Source organism: Acinonyx jubatus, chromosome X (assembly GCF_027475565.1).
Source record: "Acinonyx jubatus isolate Ajub_Pintada_27869175 chromosome X, VMU_Ajub_asm_v1.0, whole genome shotgun sequence".
NCBI lineage: Eukaryota > Metazoa > Chordata > Mammalia > Carnivora > Felidae > Acinonyx > Acinonyx jubatus.
Window position 1 is genome coordinate 35,989,561 of NC_069389.1, and position 13,491 is coordinate 36,003,051.

Below are 13,491 nucleotides of genomic sequence, written 5' to 3' on the forward strand. Positions count from 1 at the left end.
TATGAATGACTCTGCCATCTTGGGCCACACTTTACTGGAGTAAAATTGAAGATATGCACACCTTATGATCCATCAAGTCTGCTACTAGGTATACATTGGACAGAACGACTCAAGCATGTTCACAAAAAAACATACATAATCATGCTCAGTGAACTACTAGTTCATAACATCAAAAGCTTGGAAACGACCTAAGTTGAGTATGCATCAGCAAAGGAATGGAGAAATACACTGTGGCTTATTCACAAAAGGGAGTATTACCCAGTGCTTCAAGGAACTACACCTGCATGCATCAACATGGAGAATCAACAAAAAACAATGTTGAATAAAAAACACCCTCCCCAAGACCCCGACTGCAAAAAGGGTATATACCATGTGAAATCATTTATGTAAAACACAAAAACACATAAAATACCACATTATTTATGGATCTATAGATACGTAACAACAAAATGTGCATAATATACACAACATAACACACCAACTTAAGGTTAATGGTTGCAGCTGGAGAGATTTGAAGCCAACATGGCAAAATGTTAATGTCTGTTAAGCCTCTGTGATAGTACTTGGGTATCTGTCATATTATTTTTGGCATATTGCTGAGTGTTTGAAATATTTTATAAGAAAACAAAATTATAGATTAGAATTAAAGGAAGCAAGTTCTGAAATTTTCGTGTATGCTCAAAACTAACTGGAGACTAAGCTCTAAGAGAAAGGGGTCTTATTTATCAAAAGGGCTCCTGGGAGATTAGTGTGTTGCAAGCCACACTGAGAGGTATCTGCTGAATAAATGAATGAGTGGATGAATGAGACAAGGAGGGAGGGAAGGGGTGCTTAACAGAATTGAAAATGTGGGTGTATTTCGTTTTTTTCTTGTTTGGTGTATCTGGATATAACTGCACAGAGCATCATACAATTGGAATCAGGAGATGTCATTAAAGGAAGCATTCTTAAAAGTTTGTCCAGCATGTGTTCAGTTTTTTTGGTCACACATAGAATCAGAATGCTATTGAGTAAATATGTAAAAGCCTGTTATGACAAACTTCAAAGATCCATTCATAAGTTTGTCACAGAGTATGAGAATTTCTTATAGTTAGAATAATTCTTCAAACTTCAGGTGGGCCGCTCGTTGAGAAATCAGTATTAAAGAGTATGAAGAATTTTGTTAGGGTTGAATTTAAATTAAAAAAAACATTTTTTGATTTTTATTCATTTTTTGAGAGAAAGAGACACAACGTGTGAGTGGGGAAGAGGCAGAGACAGGGAGACACAGAATCCAAAGCAGGCTCCCGGCTCTGAGCTGTCAGCAGAGCCCGACACAGGGCTCGAACTCACAAACCGTGAGATCATGACCTGAGCCGAAGTTGGATGCTCAACCAACTGAGCCACCCAGGTGCCCCGAATTGAATTTTTTTTTTTAATGTTATTTGAGAGAGAGAGAGAGAGAGAGAGGGAGGGAGGGAGGGAGGGAGGAAGGGGGAGGGAGAGGGAGGGAGGGAGGGACAGAGAGAGGGGAGATACAGAAACAGAAGCAGGCTCTAGGCTCCAAGCTGTCAGCACAGAGGCCGACGCGGGGCTTGAACTCACAAACCATGAGATCATGACCTGAGCTGAAGCTGGATGCTTAACTTACTGAGCCACCCAGGTGCCCGCCTCATGGGTTGAATAAGTTTTAATGGGATTTGCCTTGTATACAATTAGTGCACAGCCATATTTCGATAAGTAGACACAACTGATTGAATAAAGAACAGGTCAAAGTGGAATTATATTTAAGAAACAAGAAACATTTGAGAAAATTGAAATTTGCAGAAAAATTAGCTCAGAAAAAACTTGTATTACTTGGCTCTGACATTATTAGCAAATACCACCAAACTGAAATTCAGCATTTCTGTTTGTATGGTTTTAAAATATGACAGTATGAATTTCCCCTCATGTTCTCAAAGTTAAAAAAATTTTCTTTTACATTACTAGTAAGCATTTTATACCCCTTCATGCCTCTATTGTAAAGATACAGTTTGGATGCTTAAATCACATTACTATTAGTTTTATGAACATTAAAAGAAATATAAATACACTCATAGTTCTAGAAGCTGTCTCATTATTTATATTAAATGAGATGATCCCTATACAAAGTCCTGTACAATGGCATTCTTAAAAAAAAAATGGAAAATTACAACACTGAATTAATTTGTGGTATAATATTTTCAGTAAAATAAATTTTGATAAAAGTCAATCTGTGCATAAGCTTATAACAGATTTTGTTTATTGATAGAAGTTTCACTAATAATATGCCTTATAGTAAACTGAATCCTGAGAATGTTTGTAAATTTTTAGAAAAACATGCTACTGGCTTACCAAATTTAAGGCTATTTATTATATATAATCTTTTATTTCTTACTGAGCATTAGTGTTTGCAAGCAGGAAGCACTTGTCCCTACCTCCCCCAACCCAAGATTTAGCTCTAGGAGCATACAGAAAAAGGAAATTCTGAGGTATATACATATCCTCACCTTGCAAAAGATATTCAGAACAAGTTTCTAAATAGCATCTCACATATACAAAACTAAACAAGGGCAAACTTAACTGCCTGGCTGCCACACTGAGGCCTAAATGCTGAGTGTTGCTATTCATTTTGGAAAAGTATTCCGTGCAGAGCTGGGTTTGATGATGGTTGAATTTCTAAGATCAGGTCAACAGAAAAAGGAAATTTTGTTCAAGTACAGAAGGCTTTATTTTCAACTTCTTTTAAAATGGATTCTTCAGTCCTGCTGATATAAAAGTAGAACTAAGATAATTACAACTCTGTGAAGCAAAGCCTTACTGAAAGTTACCCGCAAGAGCAAACAACATGAAATAGAGTTCTCTCCAAAGGCAACCTGGATTTTGCAGAAACATGTTAACAGGCTATTTTTTAGGTTTTTGAAATATGAATGGAAACTTATTTGGCCAGATATTAAAATGCATTCATGTCATTCAATAAGAAGAGCACTGTGCAGCAGGTCCAAGGGTACGCTTATCAGTGGAACAGAATCCACATCTCTAAGCAGACCCTTGATGATACAGGAGTAGATTATATGACATAATTAATGGCTCTCACAAGAGAAGGGGCAGGGATAATCAGAGGGCGGCCAAAGATTCTGGTATTCAAGATGCGCTAGAATCGTCCAAAGTGGGGTTAAGAGGATTTCTGAAAAGCTTCCTGAGTGACTGTGATACACTTTCCTCCCTCAGGGAGAACCACTGCAAATAAAGGAAACATCACGAAGGGCACAGGGGAAGGAAGGGATGGGTTAATAAATAGTGCTGTGCTTATTTAAAATCAAAAGTCAGTTTACAGCCTCGCCTCATTCCACACCAAAAACTATAAGTGGATTAGACTGTCAGATGTAAATAATGAAATCAATAAAAGATTTAAAAATATGTAAGTGACTAACTCATCTGTGGATGGGAAAGAACCTTCTATTAACAAAATGAGAAATAACTATAGGGAAAATGCACACTTACTATTTTTTTGATCAAACCCCACAAACTAATATAAAAGCAAAAGCACAAAGTGGGAGAAATACTCACAACAGATGATGACATCTACTTAGGAGAGCCTCTTATGTCAGGCACCAACAGACAACATAACTTGCAAAGAAACTTCTATTTTTGATCAGAACAAAGCATTCAAAACTCAGAATGTACCCTGAACTATCAACTGAGATAGAAACGAAGGCACACTCTCACGTTGGATGATGCAATGTCTTTTTTCATGGCTATATGGCCCAGTTGAGAACACACACCAGTAAATGGCTGTTGCAGTGCCTCAATGCACTCTGGTTTGCAGATGAAGATATGAGGGGGCTGGCTGGCTGGTGGTAACAACAGATTCAGAGCTGGAAAGGAAGTGCTAGGTTTGTCCTAAACTTCTGCGATGCCTCTTATTTCCCCCCTCTCAAGTTCACATGCAAGAAAATGAGAAGCAAAGTAAGACATGTTTATGTGCCCTCTACTATGCTAAGTGCTGGACACACATTATCATCCTATCTCTACCGCAGTCATGTAAGTAAAACGGTCTTTGACATATGACGGGATGTTAGTTAGTAGACTTCTACTCCATAGACATGGTCTCTGCTAAGACAATGCTTTTTGTTTTCATTTCATTCTGCCCAAGCACAATGGCTAACTACTGAGATGTCTTAAAAAAACAAACCAACCATAAACCGGCAACATGTATTTGGGGCAAATAATTCTGTTTATCACTCATCAGAACTGTGTGACGTCAAAAGCCAAAATCTTAAAGACTGGTTTTCTAGCTATGGCACATTTGCACACTCTGTGAAAGCTCTGCCTGAAACATGGACAATAATCTAGTAAAAAAGCATAAAGTTTGGGGAAAATAATCAAATTTTAGACCATCTCACCCTTACTAATTTTGCTTCTGCTTAAGAGTACATGAAGAACTATCATAACATGAGATTTGAAAAATGTTTTTTGTTTTGTTTTTTAAGTAGGCTTCATGCCCAGCACGGAACCCAAAACAGGGTTTGAACTCATGACCTTGAGATCAAGACCTGAGCTGAGATCAAGAGTCGGCCACTTACCCGACTGAATCACCCAAACATCCTGGATAAAGGTTTCTAATTGTGTTTTGAATACAGGTGTGGCTGATGCATAGAATCTCTTTTTGCTTTAGTAAGTCATACAATTATTTCAGGATTAACAGTTAAGTGCTACAGTTATATTCTGGCTTGATCATTCCATGCATAATTTTTTTTTTTTTTTTTTAGTTCTAAAACATTTCAAACATACAAAAAAACATAACAAGCAGCAAGCAGCCATCACCCAAATTTAACAGATGTTGACACTTGTCCTATTTCTTAACTGTTCTCTTGTACCCATACAGAACCCCAAAAGCTAGCTTCACTAAAGCTCATCTTGAGGTAGCCTCTTTCCTGAAGTTACAACGTATCATTCTGATGTGTATCTGTATACTTTTGTCACATAGGCATGTATAACAATAAGCATTAGATTTGTTATTAAAGTTTATACAAATAGTATGTTATCACTACACCTCTTTGTAACTTTTTCACTCAATTTATGTTTATGTTGATACATGTAGGCCTCATTTATTCATTTCACTGATACACAGTATTTTACTGTGGGAACAAACAATAGTTCAGTTCAATTCTCCATTTTACCTAACAATGGGCCCTTAGGTGGTTTCCACTTTTTCGCTATGAGAAACCAGGGTTAAGTGAAGTCTTTTATATGCTCTGTGCACAAGTGTGGAATTTCTCTATGGTTCACACCTAGAAGTAGAAATGCTTGGTTGTAAGGGTATGCACATCCTCAATTTATCTCTGTTGTGACAAACTGCTCTCCAAAGGTATTTTACCAATTTGTATACCTCTCCCACCACTAGCAAGATATGAGTTCTTGTTTCCCAATACTTAGTTTTGTCAGATTTACTAACTTTTGTCTGTCTGGTAGGTGTGAATGGTATCTCCCTGTGGTTTTAATTCGTGCTTGCCCGATTACAAATGAAATGGAACATCATCTCATGCTTCCCCCTTCCCCCCATTCAGGTTTCTTCTTGGGTAAATGGCCTGGTTCATGTCTATGCCTCTCCCCTTTTACCCCTTAGTTAGTTGCTTATCTTTTACTCTTTTCTTTCAAATTGTTGAAATACCTCTTTACATATTCTGGATACTAATCTTTTGTTGTTTACGTGGGTTGTAAATCACTTGTATCTGCATGGGCCTTACCTTGTCCTTTGTTTATGGTTTCTTTTGCCAGACATCACAAAGTTAAGATGTTTTTCTCTTTTGCTTTAAAGAAACTTGCTAATAAAAAATCTAGATGAATCCTGGCCCTTTGATATACATCTCTCAAAAACCATGCTAAGGAATTTGCAGAGGAAATTATAATTAGCCTGGCATTACAGTCATAAACAGAGTCCGAATGAGGCACCCTGAGAACACAGAAATCTTTTCTGAGAGTTAAACTACAAAATGCAAACATCTGAGCATAGATATGCAAATGATCTGAAAGCCTAGAAAGTCTCCTAGGCCAGGGAGTGACCTTTAAATGTATTAACATAGAAGATGTTAGTTCTGACCATCCAAACAGAGTCCCAGAGAAGAGTCTTGAACAATGGAGCAGTATCATCATCCCATCAGTAAGGCCCTGGCAGGGATGATGGTGGGGCTGGATCCAATAGGTCTTCTTGGCCCAGTGACATTAAACAGTAATAAATAATAGAACCGAGAGTCACTGTAACAGCCAGGTTAGAAAGTTGGCTGTTGCAGCCAGACTGCCCTAGTTCAATTTCTGGCTCCACCACTTACTATGCAACCTTGGGCAAACTCTCTTTCTTCTACTGAGAAAACAAGGAGTACCTAACTCATAGTGTTGTTATGAGGACTGAGTGAGTTAATAAATCTACCTGGTCAGGAGGAAACATTCAATATGTCATCCAAATACTCAAATGGCCAGAAGCTGAAGGTGAACATCATAACTCGGAAGGTATACAGTGGAAGCTGATCTGGATCAAATGAGGTGGGGGGAAGAAACTCACCAAGGGTAATCATTTAACTTCAGATTTCATTAATAACAGCAACGTCCAGGACAAGAGTGGCGACAGACTGGTATTGCGCTAGTCAGAACCATACTCTGAATGTTGAACAAATAGAAGAGGACAGTGAGGGCACCTTGCAGGATCCCAGAAAACCAGGTGAACAAATGAGATTATGTTGCCTTAAAGCAGAAGACTAAAGGAAAGATGTTAGAGCAACAACATGTGTGTGTAGCTTCAGGGAGCAAGCTGAAATAGGATTAGCGAAGGATGGGATTTGTAAGCAGCGTGTTTCTCCAGATTGTAAGACAGGGTTTTCTAATAATTACAGATCTCACAAAGAATAGAAAGCCAGTGAGTTATTTGTTAGTAGAAGTGTTTCAATATAGTTTGGATCCCCAGCAGGCTGGGAAGGTAGCAGAGAATTTTAAGTATTTAATGAAGTTTGGATTAGATGTTCTTCAGATCCCCTTATTTAAAACAAAATTTTTAATGTTTATTATTTATTTTAAGAGAGAGAGAGAGAGCAGGGGAGGAACACAGAGAGAGGGAGACGCAGAATCGGAAGCAGGCTCCAGGCTCAGAGCTGTCAGCCCCGAGCCCAACGTGGGGCTTGAACTCACGAACCGCGAGATCATGACCTGAGCCGAAGTCGGCGCTTAACCAACTAAGCCACCCAGGCATCCCTAGATCCCTTTAATAGAAGTTTTGTGTCTTACAGAACATTAACTGCCTGCGTGGCAAGCAGGGGCCACCTGCGATCTAGCTGTGCCATATGTGCCACTACAGTAATGTCATTGGGGCTACTCAGATGTGTGCATGTTGTCGAGGCGGGGGGGGGGGGGGGGGCAGGGAAGGGTCGGGAGGCTGCTTGATGTACGGTCAATGCTCCCCAAGCAGTTTCCCTCAATCTTCTTTTGTCGTGAATTTGACCTAGGTCTCTTGTTCAGCACGTAGTAGGCATTTCTGTTGCTAGATAAACTGTTTAAAGTGAGTTGGTGTATTCTAGGAACTTTGAGACCTTTTTTTTTCAATATATGAAATTTATTGTCAAATTGGTTTCCATACAACACCCAGTGCTCATCCCAAAAGATGCCCTCTTCAATGCCCATCACTCACCCTCCCCTGCCTCCCACCCCCCAACAAGCCTCAGTTTGTTCTCAGTTTTTAAGAGACCTTTATGTTACGTGCTTAGGTTTCTCTGCTTTCTTATTGACCCTTGGTTTTGTTTGGTAATCCGAGTGGCCCAACAGGTTACCACACTGCATTCTGAAGTGGGGACAAGGCATCTTTCCTATAAACCTACGTGGCTTCCTAGCATGAACTTGGGTGGGAATGATAATCACTCTAATCAGTTATATTTTCAAATTTTATCTAATGGCAAACTTCTGGACCAAAAGATTTTAATGACTTCTGTTAATACTGCTGGCAATGCTACTCTAGCCCCTTTCCTGTTATAGACATTTCCTTTCTACAGTTCCTGCCTCTTCTCATGTTCTCTAAGACTTTCTAGTACCCCAATCCCCCACCTCTGCTTTGTTCCTTTCCTGCATACGGCAGCACCTCTTTCTCTTCCTCAATTCAGTTTTTGCTCTGTTTTCCTACTTTGTCTTTAAACTGCCTTCCTCACAACTTAGTGCCGTCTTCTTTTTTGTGTGTTCCCTGATCTGTCACAGAAGCAGAAATGCTTCAGGTCTGCGTGGAAATTGTTTGGTACTCAAAAGAAAAACATTGTTTCCTCTATATCAAAAACAACTTTCAGCTGGTTGCAAAGGGAACTGATGAGGTTTGCATGCATGTTCATATTCAGTTCCCCTTTGTGGCCAGCGAGTCTTGAAAAACACTGGAACACACAGGGTCAGCTCCTATGGGGCCTGATTACACGGTTCCAAATATATGGGGCAACGAGTGAGAGGAATCAGCTAAGTAACTAAATGTGGGTCTCCTGGTCTGACAGTTTCCGTAAGTAGCGACTACAACCCAGTATGGTAGGTGGGTGGGTGGGTCGGTGGGGCGGCAGGGTGGGAGGAAGCTACCATAGGGGAGAGTTACACTTATCCATCTTTCCACACCCTTTTGGGCTTCGGTATTGGAAAGGGTGATGAATTTATCCAGCTTTCAGGATCACACTAGTGAGAATGGGCTTTTATTTTAGTTTTACTGAAAAGCCGGATTAATATTCTGGAATCAGGAAAGGGATAAGAAGTACACAAGAAACAGCATAGATTCATGATACTTTTGATGTACTTTTCAATATAAGAAACAATCAAAACAAAATGACAGCTCCAAGACCAAAGTGGGACACAGCGGGCACCCTCTTTGCAAAGTAAACTCAACTTTTCTTTTTGAAATACTGCCCAAGAAACCATGGACTCTGAGGTAATAATGTATTAATCCCCAGAGAAAGAGCCAACGCAAACACACTTTTGGGGAAAAAATACAAAAATCAAGACAAAACGTTACCATAGCAAGCACATTTTAAAAAATGCAGTAGCTTAAAAACAGTAGATTAAAATTCCCTGCAGCCCCTCCCATTTAGAGGTGGAGTCTTTGCCCACCTCTTGAAGCTATTGTGACTTGCTTTGACCAATAAAATGTGGTGGATGTTGTAGGACATCTGAGCAAAACCTTAAGATGCCTTGCAGCGTCTAGTTTTGTCCTCTTGGAAGCCTGAGACCATCACATTATAAATAAACCCAGTGGAAAGATCACACAGAGAGAGATGCTCAGTGTGCATGGCCATCCCAGCTGAGGCTCTGGACACGTGAGTGAGGTCATCGTGGACCATCCAGTCTCAAATGACTAAGAGGCTACAGAACTACAGGAATGACCCCAGGTGAGACTGACAGAAGAACTGCCCAGCTGAGCCCAGAACAAATTGCAGAACTGAAGAGGGAACTTATGGTTGTCATAAGCTGTCAAGTCTGGGGGTGGCTTGGTATGCAGCAATGAAGACATGGTGCGTATAAAATAGAAATAGAAAAGTATCTGTCCTGTTTCTAATGAGGTGACAATAGATACAGTAAGTAATTTCGTTAACAAAAGAGGCAATGCCTTGAGTTATTTTACTTGAAAGCTGTGTCCGTGACGAAGATGGAGATAGCTATTTTCCAAACTACTGTAGGCTGGGGAGGTTACTGAAGATTTAGTAACAAACCATGTGTCCTCAGACATACAAACAAGCATATGTACCCCCTGATGTAGAGAACTGAAAAGCAAGCCACCTGGTTAGGGGGTGTCTTAGATGAAAAGATCTGCAGAGTTTGTTAAGCCCACGGGAGGAAGGACTACAGGGGAGGAGAACAGTGACTTCACCTATGCCTTCTTCATTAGGTGAAATATGCTTTAAGTTACATTTATTAATAGACATGTTTTCATTATAAGCCTTTCAGTAGTCCTTATTTTTATTTTTTTAAGTTTATTTATTTTGAGAGAGAGAGAGAGAGGCAGCAAGTGAGGGAGGGGCAGAGAGAAAGGGAGAGAGAGAATGCCAAGCAGGCTCCGCACTGTCAGTGCAGAGCCTGATGAGGGGCCTGGACCCATGAACTGTGAGATCGTGTCCTGAACCAACATCGGACGCTTAACCAATGGAACCACCCACGCACCTAGCATTTCAATATTTTTTAAAACTATGTCCATGAGTTGCTAGGATTAAGAAAAAAAAAAAAGCTAAATAAAACTAGATGATTACAACTTTCACATACTAAAATGTCAGACTCTTTTTACTACCAGAATAATTGTAGTTGTGAATGTTCTACAAAGGTGACTCTTGTGATAATCACTGCTACAAAACCAAAAACTCCTCACAGGATGTACCCTATTAAAGGCAGATGAGTGGTAATGGGTTTTCATCTTAAGGACAGAAATCTCTGTCCATACAATTACTTATACTCTATCACATTTAAAGTGCTGTTCAACTAGTCAAATAAAGTTTGAAGTTTATCATGTTGTTAGAACTTAAAAAAACTAAACTTTTAAATTGTTTTACATTTCTAGCTGGAAAATAGAGCAATATGGGCAGCTCATGTTTCAGCCTTTAATTACAAGAGAGGTTTAACTAGGACTGGTAATACATTGCCCTCTGCTGGCCAAAGCACTGCCAAAGAAATGAGTTACAGACTTGTGCATGAACATTTAACCTTGTGTTTTTTGTTTGTTTGTTTTTCCAATTTTCACTACTGGTATTTCTGGAGGTATGGCACTCAAGAGAACTTATGTTTCCCGGCTTCAACACTCTATTTGTTGGTTTACTAAAACAATACATTTTAGGCTGGTTTTTGATGGAGGACAGGGAAGAAGAGAAAACATGGTAATATCAGAAGCTATGCCAACACATAGCACAGTTGGAGAATTACCTCAACACCAAGACTTGTTTAGAGTGATGCCTTGAAATGACTACTTCAAGTCTAATATATCTGCGTCCATCAAAATATTATCAAGATGCATCCATCAATGTAAGAACTGATTTGGGCAAGGATCATCAGTGAATGCTAAAATCAACTAAGTGAAAGGGAAACAATACATTCACAGAGGCTCAAAATATGACCTTCAGATTACTTACCTATTACAAAGGGGGAAAATGTATCTTTATAATGGGGAGTTGGCAGGAGTTAATAAATTTCCAGATTGAAAACTGCAAACAGATATATAAGTGCAACACGTTTTGGGGTCACTGGGGATATCTGGTCACCTTATCGAAGACAATAAAACAGATTCTGGTGGCAGCTAAGAATATGGGCTCTGAAGTCACACTGCCTGCATCCAAATCAAAGCCCTACGCTATAGCTGTTATATTAATATCAGGAAGTTATTTATCTTCTATGGGCCTAAATCTCCTCATCTAGAAAATGGTAGTAATAATAGTATCTATCTCAGAGATATTTTAGCAATTGAATGAATATATATAAAAAGCACTTCGGTGGCTGCCATTTATTACTGTAGGTTTTCTGGAGGTAAGACCTCAGGTACCCAACTATACCTTGCCTTCCCCTCACATCTCTCTTCTTGCCCCTTGAATAAGGACAAGAAGTGATGGGGAGCAGGGGACTTCACTTCAAGACAACTGTATCTAGAAATTCAGAAGAAATGATTGGTAATAAAGTGGCCAGGAAACCCTGGTCTTGGGAAGAAAGGGACAGTGGTGAGAGTTCTGCCTTTTTAATTCCCCAAATCTCCCTGCAATACAAGTTACTGTTTCCCAGGGCGTAGATGTGGGTATGTGTTTTGTACCTGCAGCAATCTGATGGCCTAAATTATTTTTAGAATTCTATCATCAAATGTTTCCTTTTCAGGAATTTTTCTATCTACTTTTCGCTTTTCAAAGAGCCTTAAAAAAAAAAAAAAGTACAGCAGGCTCAGAAGCATGGGAATTAACCTTAAGTCACTCAAAGATGTTGAAATTCAAAATGTGACTGCCCTCAAAAATACTTTTTGCCTCATCTAATCTGAGGCTGAAGTTTCTTCCCTTCCCTGAACCTGATTTGCCATCTACTTTCCGATTGCCACCTCTGAGGTCATTCCTTTTTTTTTTCTAATTTTTTAATGTTTTTATTTATTTTTGAGAGAGAGAGAGAGAGAGAGAGAGAGAGAGAGAGAGAGAGAGAGAGAGAGAGAAAACAGAGTGCAAGCAAGGGAGGGGCAGAGAGAGGGGGGGAGACACAGAATCTGAAACAGGCTTCAGACTGTCAGCACAGAGCCCGATGCGGTGCTCGAACTCACAAACTGTGAGATCATGACCTGAGCTGAAGTCAGATGCTTAACCGACTGCGCCACCCAGGTACCCCTAGGTCTAATTCTTAGGACTGCCACCGAGACTGCTACAGTGTTTCCGTGGTGTGCCTTTCTAGAAGACCATGTCTAGCCACTGCATGCAAACCTATGTGAAAAGGCAAAACCCAAATATAATGAACCTTTGATTAGTAGGTCCATTTATGTTTTGTCATTGGACCCTTCTTACAAAGCTCATCACTTTTCTGTGCGGTTATCAACTTCCCAACTCCGGACCGTAATTTCTGCTGTTTTTAAAGTTGTTCTTGAGGGAAATACTCCCACAATTTGCTGAGAAATCAGCTCCTCAAAGTAGAGGCTCTTTACACCCTGATTAAGGGTGGGCCGGCCGCAAGAACAGCTGCTCACTGTAGCAGTGGGGGCCGGCAAACAGCACCCTGGAGATGTGGCTGTGGCCAGACACCACATCCTGAAGGGAGCAGGGGGCTCAGCAAGCCTTGAACAAACCACAGCTTTGAGTAACAGGTCTGTGCTGCACTCCTCCTAAAGGTAACCACTGGCTTGGGTGTGCACTGAACTGGATAAGAGGCTTCCACCGCCCCCCTTTGGGAGAACTACTTATCTTTTGAACATGATGTTCTAACACAGACTACATAAGTTAGGCCTACCTTCTCTTCCTGCACATCAGCCTCCTGTTGCTTGAACTCCTGATGCCAGAAAGAGTAGTCAAAAAAGGCTAACTAAAGCCAGTTTAGACCCTAACCTAAAATAAGTGTCTGGCTGAAACACAGAGGTTCAGGTATGAGTGAGCTGTCTGGTGTCCTCTGGGTTCTGGCTCTGAGGGGAATTGGTAAGGGACCCTAATCCTGATCCCTCTAATCCATGTGAGTCTGGAAAAGTCTCATGCACCGTTGCTTTATATAGCTCACCATGGGTTGTCAAAATCAATTACCACATGCTTACCCTCTGAACCATTCTTGCTGAACGACTCTCCACACGAATTCTGGGGTGAAACATTCACTTGATACACGAATATGTCGAAAGCAGGAAACTTAGCACAAGGCAGGGCTTATATTCTGGTGGAACTACTCTAATACCTCAAGAAGTAAATCATAAGGGTCAGAGCACAACATCTAGAAGATCAGTGTTTGGCAAATGATGTAGGAAGTGATTAGAAGTGCTGGACAAGAGTATTTGCACTTGGAGTA

The 13,491-nt window shown here is 40.2% G+C and overlaps 1 protein-coding gene across 13 annotated transcripts in view; it reads right to left on the bottom strand.

The window, feature by feature from the left end:
• CASK (calcium/calmodulin dependent serine protein kinase) overlaps positions 1 to 13,491 on the bottom strand; it is a 354,148-nt gene that overhangs the window by 152,472 nt on the left and 188,185 nt on the right. The window lies entirely within an intron of this gene.